This window comes from Numida meleagris, chromosome 3 (assembly GCF_002078875.1).
Source record: "Numida meleagris isolate 19003 breed g44 Domestic line chromosome 3, NumMel1.0, whole genome shotgun sequence".
NCBI lineage: Eukaryota > Metazoa > Chordata > Aves > Galliformes > Numididae > Numida > Numida meleagris.
This window is the reverse complement of record NC_034411.1, coordinates 103,666,479-103,692,259: the sequence shown is the minus strand read 5'-3', so window position 1 is coordinate 103,692,259 and position 25,781 is coordinate 103,666,479. Positions and strand designations below refer to the sequence as shown.

The 25,781-nt window shown below is 37.9% G+C and overlaps 1 long non-coding RNA gene across 1 annotated transcript; it reads left to right on the top strand.

Moving 5' to 3' along the window:
- LOC110396546 lies at positions 7,823-25,132 on the top strand. The gene is made up of 5 exons (XR_002437044.1): positions 7,823-7,906; positions 15,840-16,043; positions 17,407-17,491; positions 18,209-18,244; positions 24,702-25,132. It is a non-coding gene; the product is annotated as an uncharacterized LOC110396546 (long non-coding RNA).

Sequence of the window (25,781 nt, the reverse complement as noted above, 5' to 3'; positions counted from 1 at the left end):
AAGAAGGAACTGGTGATATGTGAAGTCAGATGGGATTCAGGTTCTCCTCTTGCCAGAGTGCTCTTAGCTTTCCTGTACTTTCTACCCCATCCTATAAAACAGAAAAGCCAGCATTAATTCTCCAGTAATTTGAGTTTATCAAAGATACCCCTGCACTGGCTGGACTGGCTGCAGCCTGTGTGCAGACAATGATTGTGTACACCAGCAGTGCATATTTCCTTGTCTGATAGGAGAAGGGAAAATAGCTTCAAACTAAAAGAGGGGATATTTAGATTGGTTTTATGGGAAAAGTTTTTTATTACACGAGTGGTGAGGCACTGGAAGGAGTTGCCCAGAGAGGTGGTGGATACCCCATCATTGGTCAGGGGTCACTCAAAGTCAGGCCAGATGGGGCTCTCAGCACCTGACGGAGCTGTAGGTGTCCCTGTTCATTGCAGGGGAGTTGGACTAGATGACCTTTAAGGGTCTCTTCCAACTCAAACAATTCTATGACTCTATGATTCCCTTTTCACTCTCTTCACAGCACCATGTACATGTTCCTGAAGACCAGAAATAGTTGCGAAATTGCAGTCTGGGAGAACTGCACACATTCTCTGTGGTATTTTTACCAACGATCTTGCATTTGAGTGTTCTGAAGCACTTCTAAAGTCCAAATCAGTGCAGCTACTATATTTAATTTATTATTAAGGTTTGTATCCTGACCCTCTGAAACTATAGACTTGCAACTCCTTTTTATCGGTAGCTCACCTCCTACCCTGATAATCTGAGCTGTTAAGTGGACTTGATTAGATACATATTTTTACAGATTTATAACAAGGTATTCACAGTATTTTAGTTTATTATTGATGTTATTAAGGACTCGTGTTGAACTACCAACTTACTACTGTAGTTAAACACCACAACAAATTTTATTCTTATAGAAAAATATGTGGGGGAAAAGTACTTTAGACTTATTAAAAGAGACCTCTAGTTGGTGTAAAACAGCACACTTTCCTGCAAAATTCAAAGATCAATTTAGTTTGTTGCAGCTGAGAAGTTGGCCCACTCTTGGCTTTGGCTGGCAAAAATACAAAAGAACCTCAAACTTCACCTTATTATAGTGAATAAATAATTGGCAATGATCTATGTTCTGTCACCTTGCATACATTATTAAACACTTGTTTACTAAACAACTTCTACAGTCTAAAAAGAAAAAGAAAACAACATCCAAAAACTTCACTGGAAAGTACACTGAATCTCAGTAAAAAATCAACCAAAGGAGGTTAACAGTAAGGTGAGTGGAGTTCATTTAATTAAAAGATTGCTAGAGGGAAGACATTGGCAGATCAATTTTTTAAGTTTGTGGAATTATGCATTGATATGCAAGTTTAAAGCTGCTGCCTCTCAATGCAGAATATAACAAATGAGAAACATTATATATTTATGAACCATTCAATATCTTCCTCCCTTTTTTCCAACTGGTTTATTGGAAAAGAAAAAAATATTCTTTCCAAGTTGTGACAGCTAGAGTTAAACAGACATTACCAAAATATATATAAGAAGGTGTTAACGTAAATTTCAACATGAAATTCTAATTGAAACTTCTCCACAGTGGGAAGCCAGGGAGTAATTTTTGTGGCCTGGGGACACAAGGAAACTGTTTTAAAAGAAATTGCCTTTTTGATAATGAATCTTAACTGATTATTTTTTAGATTCATAATTTATTAAGTAAGTTGCTACCATTGATTTGTATTTGGAGATTTTTCAGACATCTTGAAACTTTGAACTTCTTAGTTCCTCATTTAGAGAGATATGTTAAAAATATACATAGCGGAGATGTTAAAGAAGTTTTAGTAAAAAAAAATCTTTTTAGCTAATCAGTAGTCTCAGGGCAAGAGGCCTGCCAATGCATGTCCTTAGTGGAACCTGTCTTGAGAGTTGAAAGCATGCAACACATTGCAATCCAAAGGTTTTGGAAGAGATTATAATGCCCATAGCATCATCATAGTTGTGAAAAATGCAGTATTTTTGAATCTTAAACGTTTGTACAGTGATTATATAAATGGTATTTTATGGGGTCCACATAAAACTGTATTATTTTTATTAATATTACTATTATTGTTTACTATTATTGCAGCATAACACAGCGCTTACTCTAGTTAAGGGTCCCTCAGCATTTCCATTACATATCCCATTTTTGGAGGGGTTTATGACTCAGCCATTAAAATTCACTGCAGGCTAGAAATTGGCACAGGAGCACATAGTCTGAAGCAATCTGTTTAATGAAAAAATGGAACAAAATCAATCTGGTTGGTTAAAGAATGGTTAGGGAAACCCACTGCTTCATTATGTAGTTCCTGAAGTTTTTATTATTATATTTTTTAAAATATGTTGTTTAGAAGTAAAGCCATTGGCCTATTTCATCGGCCCTGATTCATTTTTTGCCTGTAGGCTGGGAGGTGATTTGTATCCTTTCACACTTGATGCAGAGCACTTGTTTTTAAATTGATGATGTCTTATATAAGGTTTGCATATCTGATTTTTAAACATGCAGGACAGCAGGAAACTGATCCTTTTTACTTATGGCTAGCCAGTGGGTGTGCTCCTTCTATTTAATAAGTTGATCAATCGTACTGTGTGGGAACAAGAGCAGAAATCCCAGAACCAGAACTACTACAAATCAGAATGTTCATGCATGGAGATTCACTGTTGATTTTTTAGCATCATCTGCATTATACTTTGTCTGACACTGAAGACTGACAATATTTGTTTCTTCTTATGTAACTGCTTTGGTGTGGGCTTAACAAATGTTTAATTGATGAAGTTTTCATGGTTTCTGGGATCACAAAATCATTCCAGGTGGAGATAAGGGGGCCTTATAGTCCAACCTCCTGCTGAAAACAGGCTCACATGTGGGATCCAACTAGATAGCTCAAAGCTCTGTCCAGTAAGATTTTGAAAGCCTTCAGAGACAGAGACTGTTTCCTTGGGAAACCTGCTCCAACCTTTAGCCTCCCTGTACACACAATCAGGCTGCTGTTAGGTCCCCTTGAAGGCTTCTCAAAACTAAACAAGTCCAGCACCTTCAGCCTCAGCACCACAGCTAGGTACTCTAGCTCCTGACCATCTTCGTGGACCCCAATGAACTCACTTCAGTTTATCAATGTTATTTTTGTATTATGGGCCCAAGAGCGGATGCAGATTTGGGCTTCTAAGTGGACAATCACTTCCCTCATTCTCCTGTGTCCCTGTTCATGCAGTCCAGGGTGCACTGTTTGTTTGTGTCACTCCCTGCCCATCCATCTTCACAAGGCCTTTCCTGCAGAGCTGCTCCCTAGCCTGTGTGATTGCAAAGGTTATTCCTTTCCAGGCATTAGAATGTTCTCATGTTTTCTTGTTGAGTTTCATTTTCCAGTTGAGAAAGTCCTCCAACCTGTCCAGGTGATGACAGCCTTGCCCTCATGTATATCCGCTATTTTCATCAGAGTTGGTGTCATCTGTAGATTCAATAAACAAGCATTCCTGCAGGTCATTGATAAAGATGAAAAACTTGACTGGACCCAGGAGAGACACCATCATATTCCACTTGTTAGCAGCTACAAAATAAAGTCTATCAACCTTCAGCACCCAACCAACTAACAAGGATTTTTTGACAATCTGGCTGTCTAACTATCCAGACTATAATGTCCTATTTCAAATATAGGAATATTGTGGGAGACTGTATTTAAAGCTTTAAGAAATTCAAAACTATTGAAATTTACATTTCTCCCGATGCTCCTAAATCCAGTCATTTATTTTAAAATACACTGAAGTTTGTCAGGCATTTTTTATCCTTGGTAAATTCACCAACTCTTCCCAGTCACCTTCTTCTTCATCTGCCCAGAAGTGTGTTACAAGAGGGTTGGGGAGCAGCTCTGCAGGAAAGGCCCTGTGAAGATGGTTGGGCAAGGAAGCCACACAAACAAACAGTGCACCCTGGACTGCATGAACAAGGACACAGGAACAGAAGAGAAGGAAAAAAAAACAAAACATCATACCATCACTTTAATGTGATCAATCTCTTACATTATTTTATATTTGGACAATCAATAGCAACATGACAAAGGGTTTTATTTGTTTCACTGTGTTTTCTTTTTGCAGTCCTTTTTTGTAAAGACTGTGTTGTCACTCAAAGTATAGATATCTCATCTAGTCATAGTAGTTATCTTCTCCTATTCCAGTTTCACTACCTCTTTCTTCAAGACAAGTGACTAAAACAATGAACAATGTTCTAGATGAAAACTCAGCTGTACCTCAAGAACTGACATCAATGCTTTGTTTTATTTCTTAGGTATACATTATATGACAGTGTTTAGTCGCTTCATAGTTCTATGACTGACCAGAAATCCAAGATGTTTTACCTCCTCTTTGCTTTCGTTGTACGATAGTTACCCATCTTATGGAAGGACTGGAAGAAATTCTTCTAGTTTAACTTCGAAAGCATTATCTAGCACTTTGTACAAATGCACAATGATATTTTTCATTTCTTTTAATACAGTCTTTAAGCTTCTTTTACCAACGATGGCTTCTAACATTTTTCATTAGCTTGTCTTGTGCCAAGTTTGGTAATGAAGATAGTATGATCAATTTCTTAAACATTACTTCTGGAAAGGTCAAGAACAATACTGGACTCAACTTTTAAGTTTTCCTCAACATGTTAAAGTCAGTAAAACTTCTTCACTAATCTCGTGTTGTTCCATTTCTTTGTTCTTTATCAAGGATTTTATTCTTACACTAATCTTCATCTTTTAGAGATTAACCAGTGGTTTCCTATATGAAAACATATAAAATGATTTAGTAAAGTCCAGTTAGAATAAATGTACTGTCTTTTCTTTATTTAAAAAAGAAAAATTAACTCACCAAAAAAAAAAAAAATCCACTGCGGATAATGTGATCTATCTTTAGTGAATTCATTTTCATTTACTTCCATGTGTATAATTATTCCTTCTTTTAAAATTTGTTCTAACTCCTGGATAATGTGGCAGTCAAATTAATCGCTATGGAGCTGTCCTCATCCCTTTCTTTCCCATTCTTAGGTAATTATCATTATTTTTATTAATATTAGTATATAATTCTTCAAACATATTTCATTTCCACAACAGCAGATTTAATAAAAGTCCTTACTAGGGTTTTCCTGAGTTGTCTTGTAACTAATAGTAGTGTATCAGTTAAGATGAAATGATGATACCAATACATATTCTGAAGAAAACTTAGCTGAATGCTATTATCTTTGAGGTAAAGAAACTTCATATTTAGATGTTAGACCAAGATGTCATGCCTTTGTGACTAAATCTGTGAAAGTTATCAGAAAGTAAAAGATAAAAAATCAAATGCCTTTGTTTTGTTTTTTTTCCATCCAAATTTTTGTTTCTATTTGGATAAAAGCTTTTACATTCGGCATGTTGCTTTCAATGGGTACTTAGTATATTACACAATTGCATTTGGAATTTCCTTTTCCAGTTCTTGGAGGTGCAGCGCAAATCACTCCTCTATAGACTTTCTGTTTCCTCATAACATTAGAAAATAAGCGTAGGTTCTTTAGTCTATGATTACATTGATTGTTATTTTTGAATGACTGGAGAACCATCGGATGTGAGGGGTGCAATCTAGCTGTGGCAGTACTTCCAGCTGCCAGGTCTTAATGCACACCCTGGCCAGTATCCCATCTGTATGTCCAGAGAAAATGTGAGTGTGAATTATTTCTCTTGCTCCTTCATACTTGTTCTTTTGTGAAAGCAAGAACCAGGTGGGTTAGTCAGAAAGGACATTTATACAGTGACAGGGCACAAATGGCTTTTTGTGTGTCATTTAGAAGGAACATGGAGAAAAATATGCCCTGGTAATACTAGCTCCTGCTCCAGAGTTTCTAGGGAATTGAGGTAAGTTCACAGAATAACAGAAATGATGAGAAGTCTGGGGACAGTATGGTCATAGGGAGGTAAGATCTGAGAGGACAGGGAGGAAAACACCAGAGAAATGTGAAGGGCACTCTCCATACAAACATACATTGCCACAGATCTGTCCTTAACTATCTGAGCTAATTTCCCATATCTTCATGCCTGATGTGTAGAAATGGGGTAAAAGCTATTTCTCATCCCATTGGGTGTTGTGAAGATAATTGCAGTGATGCTTAAAAAGGCTAATATGCTGTCACAGTAAGGGCTGTATAAGTATTTAAGACACTGGGAACATTGCACAGTGTGATAAATATTGACCTTTGAAATAGCATACAATCATTTCAGTGTGTATCCAGAGTAATGTAAGGCAACACACTGGAGGGCATTCTTACAAATAGCAGAGGGCACATTGCATCATCACTGTATTCAGCATGCCAGTGACTTTTGTTTACCAAATGTTTGCAAATAATTTATTGCTATAAAAATGACTTATCCTCAAAGTTATTCAAAATGCCGATAGTCTTGCAAAGGAGGTTATTTTACCACCTAATTCAATAAGATATCCAAATTAATAAGTATAAATGTTCCTTATGGATGTAGGCCTGATGAATTAGTTTAAAGGTAGGACTAGGACTCAAGGTCATAAGCATCTTAAGCAGAATAAGTAAGCACTGTTGATATACTTGCAAATGTGACAGAGAAGACAAGGATGAAGTCATATCAATGATTGTGCTTGTTGCTAATCACTGACAATAAATATATTGTATCACTAGTACTCCTATAGTATACACTATCAGAATGTATTACTTCCTAAACACAACTGAAGTCCATGGTCTAAGCTCTTGACCTGGTGTACATATTTGTTTATTTCTTTAGGGATTAAATAAAAGTGTTTAAACTCTATTTTTAATTCTTTCTTGTATTTAGTTCAAAGTTTAAAGCTAATTCCAATTCTGAGTCACCTGCATTTGGTAATAAAATACCTGCAACAAAGAGGATCTTTTTGCTTGTACTACCACATCAATACATTCATTTGTTTTACCATGTTTCCCACTCAGGTGTGGTGCCTGAATTACACAGAGCAGAGAGCATGCCATTTCCTTCTATTCCATCTATTACTACACACCCAATAAAGACTAACCTATTGATGATAATACTACTGGCAAAAAGTAGGCAGAGAGGAGATGTAGTTGAATGAGAAAGGTAAACAGAGGACTCATTAGTGGACACGGGGCTCATCCTGATCTACTCTTGTGAAATACTTTAATAAGATCTTCCAATAATCTTTACCATTGTAGAGAGGATACTTTTGGAATATCTTTTTCCAGGAAATTCAGAGGCAGTTTACACAATCTGTCTGTCAGAACTATGAAGTTCAATTTAATCTAAAAACACTGAAACTTGCACTGATTTAATGTATTCAAAGTGTCTTTTAAAGTCACCTTTCTGTTTATACCCCTTTTGCATCAGCTATAAGAGCTCTAAGGAGGAGGAAAGTGAGAGGAAAATGAAACAGAAGAAGGAAGGGTTGTTTTTATCTTATCTGAATAAGTATTTCAGACAAAATTATGAGATTGGATTCCCTGTGGATACCTCTACATCAATAAATTAAATGTTCTTGAGAATATTCCTGGGCAGGGAGACCAATCAGCAGGGAGAAGCCCACATCTAACATAGCTTCTGAAAACAGTGTGGTTGCATGCAAACTGCCTGTTGGGAATGGTGCCTAGAAATGTATATTCCCAAAGACTGGAAACTGCTAATTAAGACAAACCCAAAGCATGCCAGAGACCATTCTAACAATTTAATAGTTGAAGTATAGATAGTAATGATTGCCTTTTTTGGTGTGGCCCTCTGAGGGGGAGGGGAGGAGGTGCACTCCCCAGGGGTCTTTGCGTTGGAGGTGAGGGGGGTGAAGCCTCCGGGGAGACGCGGGGTCTGTTCCTTCCTGCCTGGCGGAGAAAGCACGTGGTCCTCCTGCAGTTTACTGTGTAAGATTTTCAGCCTGTAAAGTCTCTATTATAATTCTATTAGCCTCATTTTGATATATTTAGTAAAATTAGTTGTTCCTCCTCAGATTGGTGCCGCTGTTTTTGTGTTAGATCCGCCTACGAGTCCCCTGCTTTTCCCCTCTTCCCTTTGTTTTCCCCAGGGTGCGTTCCGCGGCTTCTCTGCCGCTTTAGCCACCGGACCGCCCGGGGCCGGCCCCTACCCACCAGCAATATTTTTTTTTTTCTTCCTCCTTGCTCGTTTTTTTTTTTCTTTCGGGCCTGTCCCCCTTGTCACGGACGCATACCCTTAGATAATACCGTGACAAATATGGGTGAACGACTGGCCAAGTGTTATAGTCAAAGCAGTTATGTCATGTTGGCAGTTATTCACTAGTAGGGTTCTGCAGGTCTTCATTTTAGAGCTAGTTCTCTTGAATGTTTTTATAAATGATCAGGATGCAGGACTCAAATGCATGATAAGTAATTTTGGAGATGATACTAGATTAGGAGGAGTTGTGCATTCTCACGTGTACTAAGAGCCACATTAGAGAAGAGGGCAATCAACAATTTTATGAAATTTAACAAGAGAAAATGCTGGATTCTGCAACTGGGATGGAGCAACCTTGGCTATATGTACAGACCGTGGGATGAGAACCTGGAGAGCAGCCCTGTGGAAAGGGATGTGGGGATTCTGATTCTGACTGACAGCAAGCTGAATATGAGTCAGTAGTGTGCCCTGCAGCCAAAAGGAACAGTTGTATACCGGGGTACACCAAGAACAATAGTGCTAGTCAGACTAGGGAAATGATTGTCCCACTCTGCTCTGCAGTGATTTGACCTCACCACGAGTATTGTGTGCTGTTTGGAGCACTGCAATATAAGAAAGACATAAAACTATTAGAATGTCCAAAGGAGGGCCACAAAGATATTGAAGGATTTGGAGGGAAAGATATGTGAGGAGTGGCTGAGGTCCCTTGGTTTGTTCAGCCCAAAGCAGAGGAGGCTGAGGGAGGCCTCATAGCAGCCTGCAGCTCCTCACAAGCTCCTACAGCTCCATGACCTAAACAGCACAAACATCACCACAGAGGCAAGATACAGTTGCAAATATCACAGAGAATAATCAGTTAGATTCACTGATAACTTTTGTTAGCCAAAAGAACTGAGAAAAAACTTTTAGCTTGTATGAGTCTTGTATCCAGTGAGTGTCAGTTATATTGCAGATTTGATTAGAGGTTAATGTACCTCCACTGCACAGATGTGCCAGGAGCAGAATAGTCACTGCTTACTTCTGTTAATAATTAATTACCGAATACTTATAATGCTGTCGAGTAATTATTTGAAATAACTTGTTGGGATATTCAACTCTTAAAGAAAAAAAAAAGTGTTGAAGAAACCTCCAGGGTGGATTGCAGCAAATATGCAAGAAGTCTGTTCCAAAACAGTTCCCTAGGCAACGCAAACAGCACTCTTGGATATCAGTTACACTAGGGGATCTTGCTACAGTGACTTTGAAAAATACACCATAGACAGTGGAAAGAAGTGCAAAACTTTGTGGCCAGGCTCTATGATAACAAAGCAGGGATGGAAACTGAGTGACACTATGAAACTGTTGTCTAGAGTCATAGAATGCCTTAGGTTGGAAGGGACCTTAAATATGTAGTTCCAGCTCCCCTGCCATATGAGTAGGATTGCCACCCATCACCAATCACAAAAAACACACATGACTAAAGCCACTCAAGCTCCACCTAGAATTAAGAAAACAGTATAAAACAGCCTAAGAAAGAAGGAATTTTAGGGGAGATGCCATCACAGACCAGTCAGAAGGACAGTGTTGACTACTGGGACCAGTTGACAGACTGAGCTTCTCCTGAGTCTCATCAGGATGCCTATCAGGTGAGATTTTCACACTCAGTTATGCTGAGTGCTTTCCCAGGAAACTTAGTTATCTCTAGAGAGTTATTCCATAGCTTAATGCATGCATCATTTGCATTCATATTACTAGTATTAGCACGTGCTCTGCAGGCAGTGTATTTATCACCAGCAATTCAAAAGCATCTGTAAGCTGTTGCTCCAATAAAGAGCACTATTCTATAAGCTAGTCATAAGATTTCTCATTAAGCATTGCCAAACTCATTAAGGATGGTCAGATGAGTCCCTCAGAATGTGGCTAGATGAAGGTGCTCCTCATGATTGGTGAATCCATAATCATAAGAGTTCTTTGGCACAGCCAGTTTCCCTACAAGTCCATTTGAACATGACCGGACCGCTAATGCCAAAGAAGGTATTAACCCTTTAGCACAAAAAGTGCCACCTGCAGGAACTTGCTATTTCTCCTGGTTGCTAAAAAAATTCCTGCCTTTCTAATCCCAGTTCAATTGACGAGCATCTCTTTTGGTTTTGTTTCTGTTTTTTTAATTTCCACTGTACTTCCACTGCACAAGCTTGAAAACTTACCTGGCTGTTAAAACATAACATGAAAAGAGGAAAACAAAAAAAGAGTGAAAGAGAAGAAACATTTTCAAGTTCTGTCATTGTTTTCAAGTTAATGCTGATATGCCTGCCTAAAGCTTTTGACTAAAGTGGGATGAGCAGTCAGCATCTGTTCTGAATTATTTATTTATTTTCAGTTGCAGAAAATTGGCAGCTCTGAAGTCCCTAAGAGAAGGATAATTGTAATTATCTGTGATGTTGTGAAAACTGTCTCAATGGCTCAGCAGTTAGCCGGGTTTTTTTTCTCTTCTTCTAGCATATATATATTCCAGTGTGGGTATGAATGTGGAAAAAATAAACTTTAGGGATTTTTAGTAAGTTTTGCTGCCATTTTTCCCATCCATATAATTATGAATAAGATATGATCTGATTAATTAGTGGTTCCAGAATCTGCATTTACAGTACAACTCTTACTGTTAAACCCAGCAAAACAGTCCAAGGCCGCCATCCTCCAGTACGAAGTAGGCTGTTAAATCTGCATACATCCCCATAGATATTCAGATGGGCCTCTAAGCCAGTGAGTTACTGGAGTGCTTAATGCAGTATATCTAAAAAAGACACAAAGCTAAATATTATACCAAATTCTACTAATTAGTTATGTACGATTACCAAATGAGTAAAAATGCTGATCTCTCATTTCTGCCATTTTGGAAAAGCAAGGGAGGATCAAATATCAAATCCATTTATCTTGCTTTTTGAAAGAAAAATAAAATTTTAAAAAATGAACAGTGACTATTTCATTGGAGCATGTGTCTCCAGCTTTTCAAATCATCCAGAGTACTGGAATTCTTACTGTGTAAAAAGTAGACAGACAGATTCAGAAGAGAATTGCTTGCCCTGGAACCGCAGAAAAGAAAAATGGAAATGGTACTGCCTTATATACCAAGGCAAACGTGTACTAAATCTAAACACAAAATAAAGTATGACATGGAATTATTAAATATCTATGGATATAGACACTCATGACTCCTATAAAACACTAAATCCAGAGGATGTGTTGAAGGAGATTTTAACCATATAACTGTGACAGCTAAATGTAAGGTCTGGTGGGAATGAGGGACTTGAACTAACTTAACATCTGATGGATAAGGAAAATATCAGGAGAAAAAGACTAGATCTGTACTAATAAACTGAACAGTGCCAGGGATCATTCTCTGACATTGAGGCCAATTGGCATGGTATAGTCACATCTATGCTATTAAACTCTCTTAGCCTCCAGCACAACATGGTCACATCTGCACAGCCATTTGGGAACGGTCCTTGACCTGTACTAACTCCTGAACTGGACCCAGAATTTATTTGGCTAGTTGGCTCTGGCCAAAAGCATGGGCATTATAACAATTCAGCATCAGAGATGAGCAAATTCCAGTGCTGTTTCTAGCTCTAGCTCACTGAATAACTATTATCTGTGAATAGCTGTTTTTTCCAAAAATCCTTAGATTGCATTAGGGAGAAGGTTGTGTTTTATTTTAAAATGAATGGGAAGCAATAAGTGGTATGCAGTACAGAAAAGTTTGAAAGGCTCAAAGTTTGTTGTTTTATTTTTTCTCCCTTTTAAATAAGCTCAACATGAAAATAAACTTGGTGAGATTAAGTTAAAAAAAAGAATGGGAAAATAAGGCAAAACAGGGAAAGAAGATGTCAGAACTACTTAGATAAGTTAGGTTTCCATTGGTGAGATATACCCACAAGCAGATTAGAATATTAGCCAAAGCAACAGCAATTATTTTCAAAAATCTGTGAAGAAGAAATGATTCAAAGCACAGGGGGATGGCAAAGAATAAAATACATTCAGACTGCGAGAAAGGAGATCTCAAGGACTTACAAAGCATTTGACCTCCCTTTGATACCCCAAAAGATATTGGAACAAAACTTTTAATCTGGTTTTGTGCAGACAGTAGATAATAAGGTGGTAAGAAAAGGGCAATATGGATTTGTCAGGATCTGACAAAACATGCCAAGCCAGTCTAATTTCCTTCTTGACATGTTAACTGGCCAAACGGATATGGAAGGAGCGCTAGATATGTTTGATAATCTGACATATGTAAGGCTTGTAATGTGGATGCACGAGGTATTCTTAAAAATAAATTTAATAGGAAATAGGATCTTGCTCAGATGCAGTTGATGCAGAAGTGGTTAAAAAAGAATACTAAAAGAGCAGAGTTATCTCAAGTTTTCTGCCAAACTGGGATGATATTTCAAATTGGCCTCATATGTGGTAGTTATGGGTCGACAGTTTTTTAATATTTTCATTAAAGGCATGAACAATAGAATAGGAAATATACTTAAGAAATAGGCTGCAAGAGGTTATATCACAGAACAGTAACTCAGAGAGATCCTAGTGTGTTAGAGAAATAGTCTGGAATCAATAAGATGAATTTTGTGAAAGATAGCTGAAAAGAAGTATACTGAGGAAAGAAAAGGATACAAATATAAAAAAAAAGGGATAAGAGAACAAAGGAAAGTGGGAGTTGTAGTGAATTATAAACAGTATATGAGTAAAATATATGATACTACAAAACAGACTATCATTCTAAAATGCACTCATTTCAGAGTTGCATGCAGAACTTAAAATGGTAATTCACTCTGGTTGAACTATTGAGGTTCCTGATCCAGTGCAAGTTTATGATATTCACAGTACTCATTAACAAAGCTATAGAATCTCTTCAGCAAAGAAAATAGAAGACCAATAAAATAATTTTGAGGAAAGGATGAATAAAACAAATGTTTAATCCAGAAAACAGAGGAGTATGAAATGTCATCAGAACTGAAATTTATTAAACAGATCCGGGTTCACACAGGCATAAAAAGGGTTTCTGAGTCACAAAAAAAATGTCATTTTGTATATTAAGGTTTTTTGTGTGTGTGTGTTGTGCGGGTTTTTTTAATGTATACGTAAATCCGAGGTTTTTTCAAGTTTCTGATGGATTCTTGAGACTGTGCAGCTGCTCATTGAATTTGATGTAACTTGTCAGCTCCACTGCTGGTAGCAGCTTTCAGGGTCTTTGGCTTCAGGGCATACTTGCCAAAATTCTCTGCCCCAGGGCTAAGGATCCACAACTTTGAGCATCCTCAGGACAGATCCACTACTAGTGCACTCCCCAGAGCTATAGCTTCCTTGGCTCCCATCATCCTTGGCCTTAGGGCAGACTGTCTGTGCTATCCCTCAGTAAACACACACACACTCCAAATGCATCTCAGTAGTCTGAAGTATTGGTAACAGGGAAATAAATGTAAAGATTGCTATTATACTTTCCAAAGCTGAAATTAGGTTTATATAACAGTTAATTACTACTTCTTGTGTTCATTTACAAATAACATTTCCATCTCCTACAGGAAGAGCAGGAAGAGGGACAATCCCAAATGTTATAATCAGCATGTCACAGTACCTGCTGGATAGGATGTAACAATGGTGGTGTGCTGCCAAAATAAACCCAGGTGCAGATTTTAAAAGTGGGAGTTTGGGAGAGGAATGGAGGGAAGCAGTAATCTCATTTTCCCCTTGAGTCATCCCAGGATGCATCATTACTGTACAGGGTGAAGAACACAGTTGCTGATGTGTAACTTCACTCTCCATCGTACACTGTCTCCTCTAATGCCCAGATCAGACTGATTCTGTTGTATCGTTAGCTGGGCATCAGTTAATAGGTGGCAAATAATTACATTCCGGATATCTGTTTATACATTGTTATTATTGCATTTTTTATTTCCATTTTCTTCTCTCTGTCTTAGTAAATAGTTGTCATCTCAACCCACAAGTTCTATTTTGATTCCAGTTCTCTCCCTCATCCCACTTGGGGACAGTAAATGAGTAGCTGGGTAGTGATTAGCTGCATTCTGGGTTAAACCGCAACAGGTATGACTGCCAGCCGCTGTAGACTGAAATATGTGTGGTTATCTAAACCAGAGGGATAAAATAAAGTAATAAATAAATAAATAAATAAAGTGCCTACCTGAGGAAGGTACTCCCCTGCTTTGAGGGTTTAGGAGACTGAACTGGGAAACAGCAGTGTGCCATATGGAGGTTTTCAAGAAAAAGGTAGATGTCGCATTGAGTGACATAGTTTAGTGGGCAACACAGTGATGTGTTGATGGTTGGATTAGATGATCTCAGTAGTCTTTCCAATCATAATGATTCTATGATTCTATGATATGGATGAAGCTTTGCTCATTTAATAATATTTTTTCCTAAGCTAGAGGTAAAGGGTTCAGAAAGCTTTGAGTGTTTGCAAAATGTCAGGATTCATACTGAAAGCATATATTTAAATACATCTGTGGGCTGTACTCCTTTCGTTTGTGCCTTATACTTGTGCAGCTGTGGTACATCCCTCCATACTAGACTAGTGAGGAGGGAGTGCAGGCTAACCCCAGAAAACTTTTTGTAGCTTTAGACCTTTATCCTCTGTTATACTGATGGAATTTATGGCTGAATCAAGTTTCTATAGTGAGAAATGCTAATGTAACCCAAATACATGAGCTATAATCCATAGCCTGGAGGAAGGTCTCTTATCCTTCCGTCTGGGATTGTGCTACTTTTGTGCTACTGAGTTGATTCTGCTAGTAAAATAAGGCAGCTCCTGCTTCCAATCATAGGTGTATATTGAGTGCACGCTACTCTACTGAATTTCACATACTCTAGGGTTCTTCATGGTTTAAAAAAAATACAAAGGAATAAGGACAATGCTACAAGGTGATACTTGATGTAATGCACAAGTGAGAATCTAGCAAACTTTGGTGATGTTAAAAGCAACTAGACGAGAGACTGTTTTAACTGAAATGGGTATTAATAGTCCCATAAGCCTAAAAGATTAGACGATTTATATACTCTCAAGAAAATGATAGAAGTAGTTAGTGTTCTAGCCCACCTGCTGTGTCCTTAGTGAACAGGGATCCAGTTTATTTTTATTTCAATTTCTTAATTATGGAAGAACTTTTTAGCTTTTCTAAGTCCAGCCTCTGTGGGCCATAAGGTTGAGCTTCCTGTGTACAGGAAGAATTCTGCACAAAAGAACAGATAAGTAAGTAGATATTGGGCAACTGGCATGTTGCCAAATAATTATTTGGTTTTCTCCTGTAGTGAGTATTTGTTGAGAGACAGTGATTAACCCTGGATAGTTTTTAGCCCCTTAATAATGTTGCAGGGAAGGGAGAGAGGAGAGAAATAAAGAAATACATCTATAGCTAATTCCATGTTGAGTTGAACTTGTTAAACCAGACACTCTGAAGCTTAAGAGTTTCACAGAAGAGGAAAGAACTTTTTCAACTTCCAGAGAGAACGTATCAACAAACCGGCTTGATGATCATTGCTGTTAAATTGAGCCCCTTGGGATGCCAAGTAATTCGCTAGTAATGTGAAAGACATAGTTTTTAGCAAGCCTGTTTGAATGACTATCTAGAGGCTCCATCTCTTCAGTTCCAAATTCTCTAGCATCTTTCTTTGCAGGGGACCTATTATACTGCAACAGTCAGTTGATGAACTGCAGAAAGTTGGAGAAGGCAAAAGGCCATTTTCACTGCATGGGCTTTGTTCAAAAGCAATAAGAGTAGCACACTGAATGAAGAAGAGATGCTTTATTGTTCATCCCTAGGGCAGCAGTGAAGTCACAAAAGAGATCTTCGGAGATAGAAATGTGTATTTAGAGCACTGGTAAGTTTGCAAAGGTATAATCTCCTGCTTCTAATAAATTGCTGGTTTACTATAGAAAGCTTCTAGAATTCCTTCAAATTCTGAGAAGAAGCTCAGCTTGTAGCTGTACTGGTATCTATATTCCCATCTAACCATGACAAACATTCTCCTTTCCAGCTCTCAGTACAAGTGCAGGATCATTGTTTCCTATCCCATGTTTTCTGATACCCCCATCTCAAGAATATCTGAGTAACATTTTTTTGCATTTTAATTAAGAAAGATGCATTAGTGGGTCTTTTTGCACTCCTGAACTGCCCATGAAGACCATCGACACAAACTAGGCAAGAGGATTACTGTTATAAACTAGCAAAGAAAAGGTGATGATGTTTTAGTGATGCTGCTTAAAGATGATTTGATTTACTGACATTGAAATGGGTGCCAGTATTGAATGAGCACTTAAGAAATACGTCTCTGGGTATGCACTCAGGTAAAATAATTGAATTCTTTTCAGTAGCTTTTTTACTCCCTTTATGTTTGCATATTGTGAATATTCTATAAAGTGAATTTAATGGCAGAATGCATGTGATAATAGCCAGTTTTAAGCAAATATTGGAGAATATTTTGAGCCTATAAATACTGAATTTGGAGATGCAAATATTAGCATTGTAGTTCTGAATATTTTCAATGGGCTTGGTCTTAGTAGTCTTCAATTTTTTTCTTTTTAACCAAAACCTCCTAATTTTCACTGCACTCTGGATGAGTAAAAACTGTCCTTCCCAGTTTTTGACAAAGTTGGAGTAGTATGGTTGTAGAAGACAAAAGAAATATTTTTCAACAGAAATGGGTGCTGTTGCATAAAAGTAATGTCTAAATGGATGTTTGAGATCCATGATCAAGGTACAGCTATGGTTTAAACCCTGGACTCTGATGTCTGTGAGCTCCATGGATAAAAAATTAAGTAGTCAATGCCCCCCCTCCTCTCAAAAAATGCACAGAAATCTACAGCATGGTCAGAAACGTTGTAATTAGCACTATTCAGGTCTATTATTAGAAAACAGAGATAGGTATTTTTAAGTCTATTTTCAAATTTTTACAAGAAATGCATGTGTACCAAGTATCTGAAAACTTTGAAAGATGATGCAGGGTCACAGGAATTACTATGCTACAGCAAATATTGTCCAGGTAGCCTGATATTATGTTTCTGACAGAAAGCCAATATCAAACACTTCAGACAGAAAATGAGAAATCTTCTTATGTACAATTATGTTATAACTTGGCCAGTCCAAAACTCTTTCATTTAGTTGTTGTCTCATAGTCTGAGATGTTTACAGTAGTCAGAAGTAACTATATCAGAGATATTAAATATTATTTTCTCTTCTGATAGCCCAGACTTTAACTAGTCCAAAGAGAGAGAATATAAACAACACTGAAGAAGAGAAAGTAAAGCCAGAATACTCAGTGTGGAAAGGGTAGGTTATGTCTACTTTATTTTACATAGGGAAGTGATGGGGTAGAAAACAGAGAACAAAAGTCACATTTTATAAACAGATTGATTTCATTACGTAAATATACAAAAAATGGTGGAACAAGATAAAAATCTGATTTAAACTAAAAATGTGTGTCTCTTTAAAAGCTGTACATTTCAAGCTATAAAAAAATCCTAAAACAAGTACTATTTGCATTTGATTTTTAGTTAAGTTCTTAAAAAGAATATCTTTTTTACATTTTACATTTACAGCTTTTACATTTCTTTATGACTGAACTCTTGTTTAGTTTAAGTGGTGACAGTCTTTTCAGTCTCTGCACAGAAACATCTTGCTGTTTTTCTCATTTAATCATTCTTCCTCAGAATTACCTCAAGAATTTTTTTCACATCATGAAGTAATTTAAATCACAGGTGATTCGAGACACTCTTGTTACTTTTGCAGTGTTAAGATTAAATGTTTACACAGGATGAGTAAAATATTACAGAACAGACATTGTTCATGAATTCTCTAGAAATAGTGAATTTTCAGCAGCTGTATAAAACATAGCATCAAAAGAGGATAATGAGATATGTGGTTTGCAAAGGAAATCTTCAGTTTATCTTCTATAATTTGCTTTTTTCTTCCTTATAAATTTTGGGTGGGTGGTTAGTACTTTGAAGGAACTATTATTTGTTCTTTAATAATATTTTTGTTTTTCAGAATCTCCTGCTCCATTATCACCTTCCGGTATTTAAGGTATGCAATTACCAATACATGTCTTTCAAGTGTCCTTTATAATGTATAACAGCAGCAAGTGTTAATTATGTCCCTAACAGTTTCCTATATACAGTTTGTGGATGAAAAAAGGGAGAACTTTAACAAACTCAAATTATTGTATTAATTACTAGGAGAGCAAGAAGCCCATATGCTTTAAAATGTGTACATATGTTCCTTGGCTACTTGCTCTCCCCTGTGCAAGTGTTTCTATAAAGGATGAATTTGTCTTTTTAAAAATTATTATTATTTATTTCTGACAGTTGTCAAGAGTATTGTTTCTCCTGTCTGAAGACTGCTAACCTAAATATTCAGGGAAAAGTAAGGACCTCTTTCAGTGATCTTGAAGGAATAATATTAAATTCCCTTTACTACATTCTAACTATAAATTGGAATCTATTATTTCATTTCCAAATTAATTTCTTCTTTCCTTCTTCCTAGCATATTCTCTCTGTGTAGTAGGCGATTAATGCTTTTAATTGAATAGGATCAACTGTGAAATCAATCCTTTTATTTTATATTAAAATACACCCGTCATAAAATCCAATACTTTCCACAACTTCCCCCTGCAAAAGACTCGTTCATGAGACAAGTATTGTGCAAAACTGAAGCAGGATCAGCAAACTTACTCCTACACTTAATGAAGCCAAGAAACTGCTTACTCAGTGGTTAGGAGAGTGATTACTGTTCATATAGGTGTATCAAGAATAGGCTGTATTTTGGCCATTTGAGGATTGTATCTATACCAGTAAAATGGTGTTGGAGTTTGTTCTGCTACTCTTGGGCCAATTACAACTCCTGACTGCATCTGTACTGTTCTAACCTCTAAGACTGGGGAAATGGTGGAGTTCAAGGAAGGGAGGAAAGAGAGTGCATATCCATACTGTCTATTAGCCACAATTCTTGACCCTCACTGACTGCTGGGCAAGTCTCGGAAATTTTTGGAAAAGTTCTATGTCACATGCCAATACTGTCAGGAACCATTCTAACTGAATTTACTGTTTATGCATCAACATGACTTCATTTACTATTACTGGTTGACGCTAAGTCTTTATTGACACATATATACTTCTCTCTATATAGAATTATAGAATCACCAAGGTTGGAAAAGACCTCCAAGATCATCCAGTCCAACTGCCTACCTATCACCAATGTTTCCCACTAAACCACGTCCCTCAGTACAACATATAAATGTTTCTTGAACACCTCCAGTGTCAGTGTCTCCACCAGCTCTGTGGGCAGCCAATTCCAGGGCCTGATCACTCTTTCAGAGAAGTATATCCTAATGTCCAACCTGAATCTCCCCTGGTACAACTTGAGGCCATTCCCTTTCATCCTATCTCTAGTTACATGGGAGGTCAAACCCCTCTTCATCCCAGCTCCCTTCAGGTAGTTGTAGAGAGCGATGAGGTCTTCTCTGAGCCTCTGCCTCTCCAGACTAAGTAATCCCAGCTCCCTCAGCCGCTCCTCCTAAGGATATTGAACAGGATAGGCCTCAATACCAACCCCTGGGGAATACCACTCATGACCAGTCGCCATCTGAATTTAAATCCATTCACTGCCACTCTCTGGGCCTGGCCATCCAGCCAGTTCTTTACCTAGCAGAGTGTACCTGTCCAAGCCATGGGCTGCCAGCTTCTCCAGGAGAATACTGTGGGAGACAGTGTCAAAGGCTTTGCTGAAGTCTAGGTAGACCACATCAACAGCCTTTCCCTCATTTACCAGGTGAGTCACTCCATCATAGAAGGAGATCAGGCTGGTCAAGCAGGACCTGCCTTTCATGAACCTATGCTGGCTAGGCCTGATCCTTCAGTTGTCCCACCTTCCCTGGCACCAAACCTGTCAGGCTGGCAGACCTGTAGTTCCCTGGATCCTCCTTACAACCCTTCTTGTAGATGGGAGTCATGGTGGCAAGCCTCCAATCCACTGAGACCTCTTCAGATGACCGGGAATGCTGATAGATGACGGAAAACAGCTTGGCTGTCACCTCCACCAGCTCCCTCAGCGCCCTTGGGTGGATCCCATCTGACTCCATGGACTTGTGGCAGTCCAGGTAAAGCAGTAGGTCTATAACAGTTTCCACCTGAATCGTGGGGGGTTTATTCTGTTCCCCATCCGAGACTTCCAGATCAGGGGGTAGAGTACCCCAAGTATAACTGGTCTGACTTTTAAAGACAGATGTAAAGAAAGCACTGAGAACCTCAACCTTTTCCTTATTCTCACTGGTCACGTTCCCCGCCAGTGGAGGTTGGAGATTCTCCTTAGCCCTCCTCTCACTGTTAATACATTCGTAAAATCATTTTTTGTTCTCTTTTACCCCAACGGCTGTGTTGAGTTCCAGCTGGGCTTTTGTCTTTCTAATTTTCTCTCTGCACATCCTAACAACTTCTATGTACTCTCCTCGAGTTGCCCATCCCTTCTTCCACAGGAGGTAGTTTCTCTTTTTTCTCCTGGAGCCTCAGGAAAATATCCCTGTTTATCCATGCCGGACTTCTTCCCTGCTGGCTCATCTTGTGGCACAGGGGGATAGCCTGCTCCTGCGCCTTTAAGACTTCTTTCTTGAGGAGCATCCAGCCTTCCTGGACCCCTTTACCCTTCAGGACTGAATCCCAAGGGACTCTCCCTACCAGAGTCCTGAAGAGTTCAAAGTCCGCCCTCCAGAAGTCCAAGGTAGCAGTTTTGCTGGCCCCCATCCTGACTTCACCAAGAATTGAGAACTTTACCATTTCGTGGTCACTCTGTCCAAGACAGCTCCCAGCGTCCACATCTCCCACCAGTCCTTCTCTGTTAATGAACAGCAGATATAGTGGAGCATCTTCCCTGGCTGGCTCTCTTACCAGCTGCATCTGGAAGTTATCTTTGATATACTCTAGAAACCTCCTAGACTGCTTTCTCTGCTCTGTATTGTACTTCTGGCCACAGCTGATTCCTGCAAATGCCATGTCAGCCCTGTAGGATGGACATACACTACTAATACAGCAGAAAAGTTGTCTTTCACTGATCCCATGAAAATGCTGTAAGTTAGAGTGTCCCTCAAGCTATTTTAAAAGAGGACATACTACCACTGGCTATTCTATCTACTTCCTGACTACCGGAATCTTACCTTGTTAATTGTGCATTTTTGAGATTGAATAAAAATGAAGCAAACTCTTGTATACCAACTTTTTTACCTATGGTATGCTGAGCTGAAATAAAAACTGAATCCATGGCATACTTATTTTATGGTGAGAGAGAAGACAAGAGAGAATATTATTCGTACACTGAAGTGATAGCGTCCCTTTTTTGATACAGCACAGGGAGTAAGGTATGGAAAAAAACTGTGGGGGAAGCTGAGGGTGTAATGACTCATTCAGAACAGTCCAAATTAAGTTTTTCTCCTTGAACATTCAAATATGTTGTTCAGTGAGGAAAAAAAAAGGAATGAACTCAGGTCTTCTACTTGTTGCAATCCTATTTCCACTCATCCATCCACCACGAAGTTTTACTGCATTCTCCCTACTGCCCAGACACCCATCCTTCAGTGTCCATTTGCATCCTTAATCTCCACGTATTTCTCCAGCACTGTCCTGTCACTCCTGTTTCCTCTGACTCCTGTCAGTGAAGGATACAGCAATGTAAAAGTTCCCTTGTACTGGTGTACATGCAGGCTGTTCAGTCAGCCAAGATGCATGGTCTTCTGGTCAACAGACCAGACTCATGCTGAGTTTTTCCTGAAGGTTTCCAGGCAGCGGGAAACAAATTTGTTCCTTCCTCCTTGGCCAGGCTTCTGATTTTGCTAAATGTGTAGGAATTTTATTATACCCTAGGGCTCAACTTCTGTGACAAATGTTGTTGAAACTGGCTAATGGATTCAAAAATTATTAGGTGGATATAGCAGAGAGCAGACAGGATGATCATATAATCTTCATTTCTTTAGGAAACCAAGCTAAACATGGATTTGCATTTTGTGCATTACAGTCACAAGACAGCAAGATAGACATTACAGTATAACACCAGACTAATTGTCGGTTTTGTCTAGTATCCAGTGCCAGTGCTATTTGCTTCAGATGATGTTGCAAGAAATATTGTAGTGAGCAATTAGGGATTAACCTCTCCATAACAGAAGTTTCTTAATTCCCATCAGTTAGTGATTAGCTTATGCTCTGAAGCATGAAGGTTTATATCCCTTATGAATTTTTGTTAATCTAATATAATTGCGGATGTTCTTGTTATCCATATAGCAGCTTATCCTGGATTTTTTTTTTTTTGTTATTATTTTGTTGTTATTTTTGTGGGTTTTTTTTCTTTTGATTCTACTGTGTTCTTGGCCTCAGTGATATCCCATGGTAATAAATTATTATGGAAATAAAATCTCTATCCTCAGAATTTTCCCTAATCCTACAGTGTAATTACAGGGAAGTACACAGAAAAATGAGAAACTGTGTAGATGGGATGATTGCATATAGGCAAAACTTTTTAAACAGAGCATTTAGTACCTGAATATGAAAATACTGTATTATTTGTATATTACAGAAAGCAGCATTTATCCAGCCTAACATCAGTATCTATCAACTCCATTTTATTGAGGGAAATAAATCTTACCCATAGTACCACTTTCCCTCTATTCACCCTGACAGTGATTTTGACAATTATTTCTGGTATTAGGCTTTATAATATAGATGCTTATCTTTATTCAGATTAGTACTTTGCTTGATGACTGTTTCTGTTCTCAAAATTTAGTGTATGTCCTTGGCTATGTCCAAAGTCATTTTGCTTATACAGGTCTGGTTCAGACAGAGCACTGACTATATGGGCTGTGTCACACAGATATTGATCCCTAATTTCACTGAAGTCATCGCAGAATTTTTGGCTTGTCAAAGCATGTCACCTTTCCCAGTTCAGTTTTTCTCTATTTATATTTTACATATTTTCATTAGTTGTGACAAATGCAAAGTGAGTACTTTCCTCAGTTGCTCAGTTAAGCATGACTTCTCCTGGAATTGAGGGCTCCTAGAGATTACATGCCTTCCACTTTGGGAAGAAAAGTAGCATACCCCCACTATAAATTTCCACATTGTATGGGTAAGGAACTGAAGGAGTAAAGACAGAAGTTCAGATAAATCACAGTCAGGGGTAGGGCTCCATTACCCCTAGGATCAACAGAAAACATGGTAGAAGATTAATGTGTTAGAAGACTGAGCACAGTATCAGTAAATAAGCATCAAATTTCTGACCATACTTCTTTCACCTGGAAAGAGTTAAATGAGGATGACAACATCAGGCTCATCTCAAACTTTGAAATTCTGGTAAGAAAAGACTTTAAAAGGGACAAACATTTATGAACCCCTGATAATCACACATGCCTCATATCCCTTTTATGTTCTTTCAGGTTTTTTTTTTGTTTGTTTGTTTAGGTCTGAGGCATATACTCTACTTTTAATCCTTAATTAGAGAGTGTGAAAATGTAACCTCAAGCATGTGTGTGAGCAGCTTTCAAGTCCACAAGGAATGGATGCCAGAAATAAAGCTCTCCCAGTTGAACACTAAAAGAGGGTCTCCTAAACAATTTTTTTAAAGATTGCAATTTTATAAGATATATAGTTTACAAAAAATAGTAATAACAAAGGAGGAAAGTGCTCGTAGTCTTCTCGAGGCTTAAATGAGCTCAAACAGTTAATGGTGAGATCAGGTGATGGCCAGAGACCAGGAAGAAACAGGTGAGAGTGCATCTTCCCATGTGGGAGCCGTTAGGCCAACTTGGTGGTTCCACCTGAGGGCTCCCAGAGAGCCTCAGAGAGACTGACTTCAGGAGACTGCCTTGCATTTGGGTCGTCAACTACCCATGGACTTCAACAGTAAACTAGACATCCAAATGAGAATTAGATGTGTAAATACCATTGTGGACCTTTGCCACGCACATTAATGTCCTCTCTGCTGAGACTCCGGAGAAACCCAAGGTTGCCAGCTGGGACTTGTTATCAAAAGCTGTCAGCCTGCTGTCTGACAGGCTGATGAGCTAGTGTCTGTCCTGAAGGATCTCAGCAGGGCCAACTACTGAGATGGGTTTGGTGGAAAATCCTACCTGAATAAAAATGCAGAAGGGAAATGTTGTAGCCAATTATGTTTTCATATATCACAATTCAGAGTATATAATGCATGTGCTTCAGGAACAAAATAGTGAAATAATTAACTTTCTCCAAATCTTTATTTCATGTAGTGCGATAAAATTTTGTAGATGACCTTAATAATTTACGGAAGTTCCATCATTTTGCTATTGTTTTTACATACCTAAAGATTAGAAATTTATTTTGTTACAGACACAGATATATTTGCCGTTCCCCAAACCTTTTCAGTTTACTTTTTAATTTTTTTAATTCATGTTTACTTTTAGTGTTACAGTTAATGTATGTATTAAAAATATTTGTGTATGTATGAATATATATTTTAATATAATTTACAGATTGATAGTACAGTAAGTAAGGATCACTGAGCAACAGGGATCCCAGATTGTCAGAAATCTACAAAGGCATTAAGAGATGAACCTGAAAGCTTCACCGGCTGTTCTTCATTACTGTTGAGTCTTACAGTTAAGATGGGAGAGAACTGGGAGCATGGATTTGTCCATTTTAGTTGTGTTTGTCAAAATGACATGGGATCTAAAATGGCTGGCAACTCTTAGTAATGGCAACACTCACAAGATTATTTGGCTTTTATATTTTGTTTTTCTTTATTTTCCCAAACAAAAAACCAAACATCCTGTAGATGGCTTCAGAAGGGATGTCTCAATGATAGTAGATCTTTGTTTAAATGGATTTGCCGAAAGATTGCTTGGATTAAGTATGATTTGTTCTAGTTTCAGTCAAAGAAAATAGCTGTTATTTTGCAGTAACATTTAATAAAGGCTTTCTACAAAATACTCAATGGTGTTAGATTATATCTTTGTTATAACATTAGTAATGGAAAACGACAACCTGAAAAATAAGGTGAAATCAAGGTGTTTTTATTTAGAGGAATAATTTTGATTTTCCAGACAATAATAAGCCTATCAGCGTACATTTGTATTTGTCTCTGAGAGCGCATAACAACAATATTGTCAGCGTCTGTTTAATTCTATTTGACAATAACAAAATAAATTTGCTATTGTTTATTAGAGATTTTCAGAGAAGGCAGCTAACTCATCTTTGATTTGAATTTCAAATACAACCTTTTTAAAAAACATAACCAGAGATATTCATCTAAAATATTGATAAGAAATATACATTTGAGAATATCTAATTGTAGCCACTACTGTCACATTAACAGTCAATTGCTATCTGCTTTCTGGAAATTAAAAATGTTATTAGAATTTAAGCCACAATGATCTGACATTTTCAGGTGTATTTCAGTATGTGTCATTTTGCATATGAAAAAAGAAAGGTATTTGAAAACAAAACAAAGTAAAACAATACCTATATTTTAGAAATACCTTTCATTGTTCAGAGAAGTAACGGCTTCCTGATCATAGGCACTTGAATTTGAACAATTATATCTAACTTTTAAA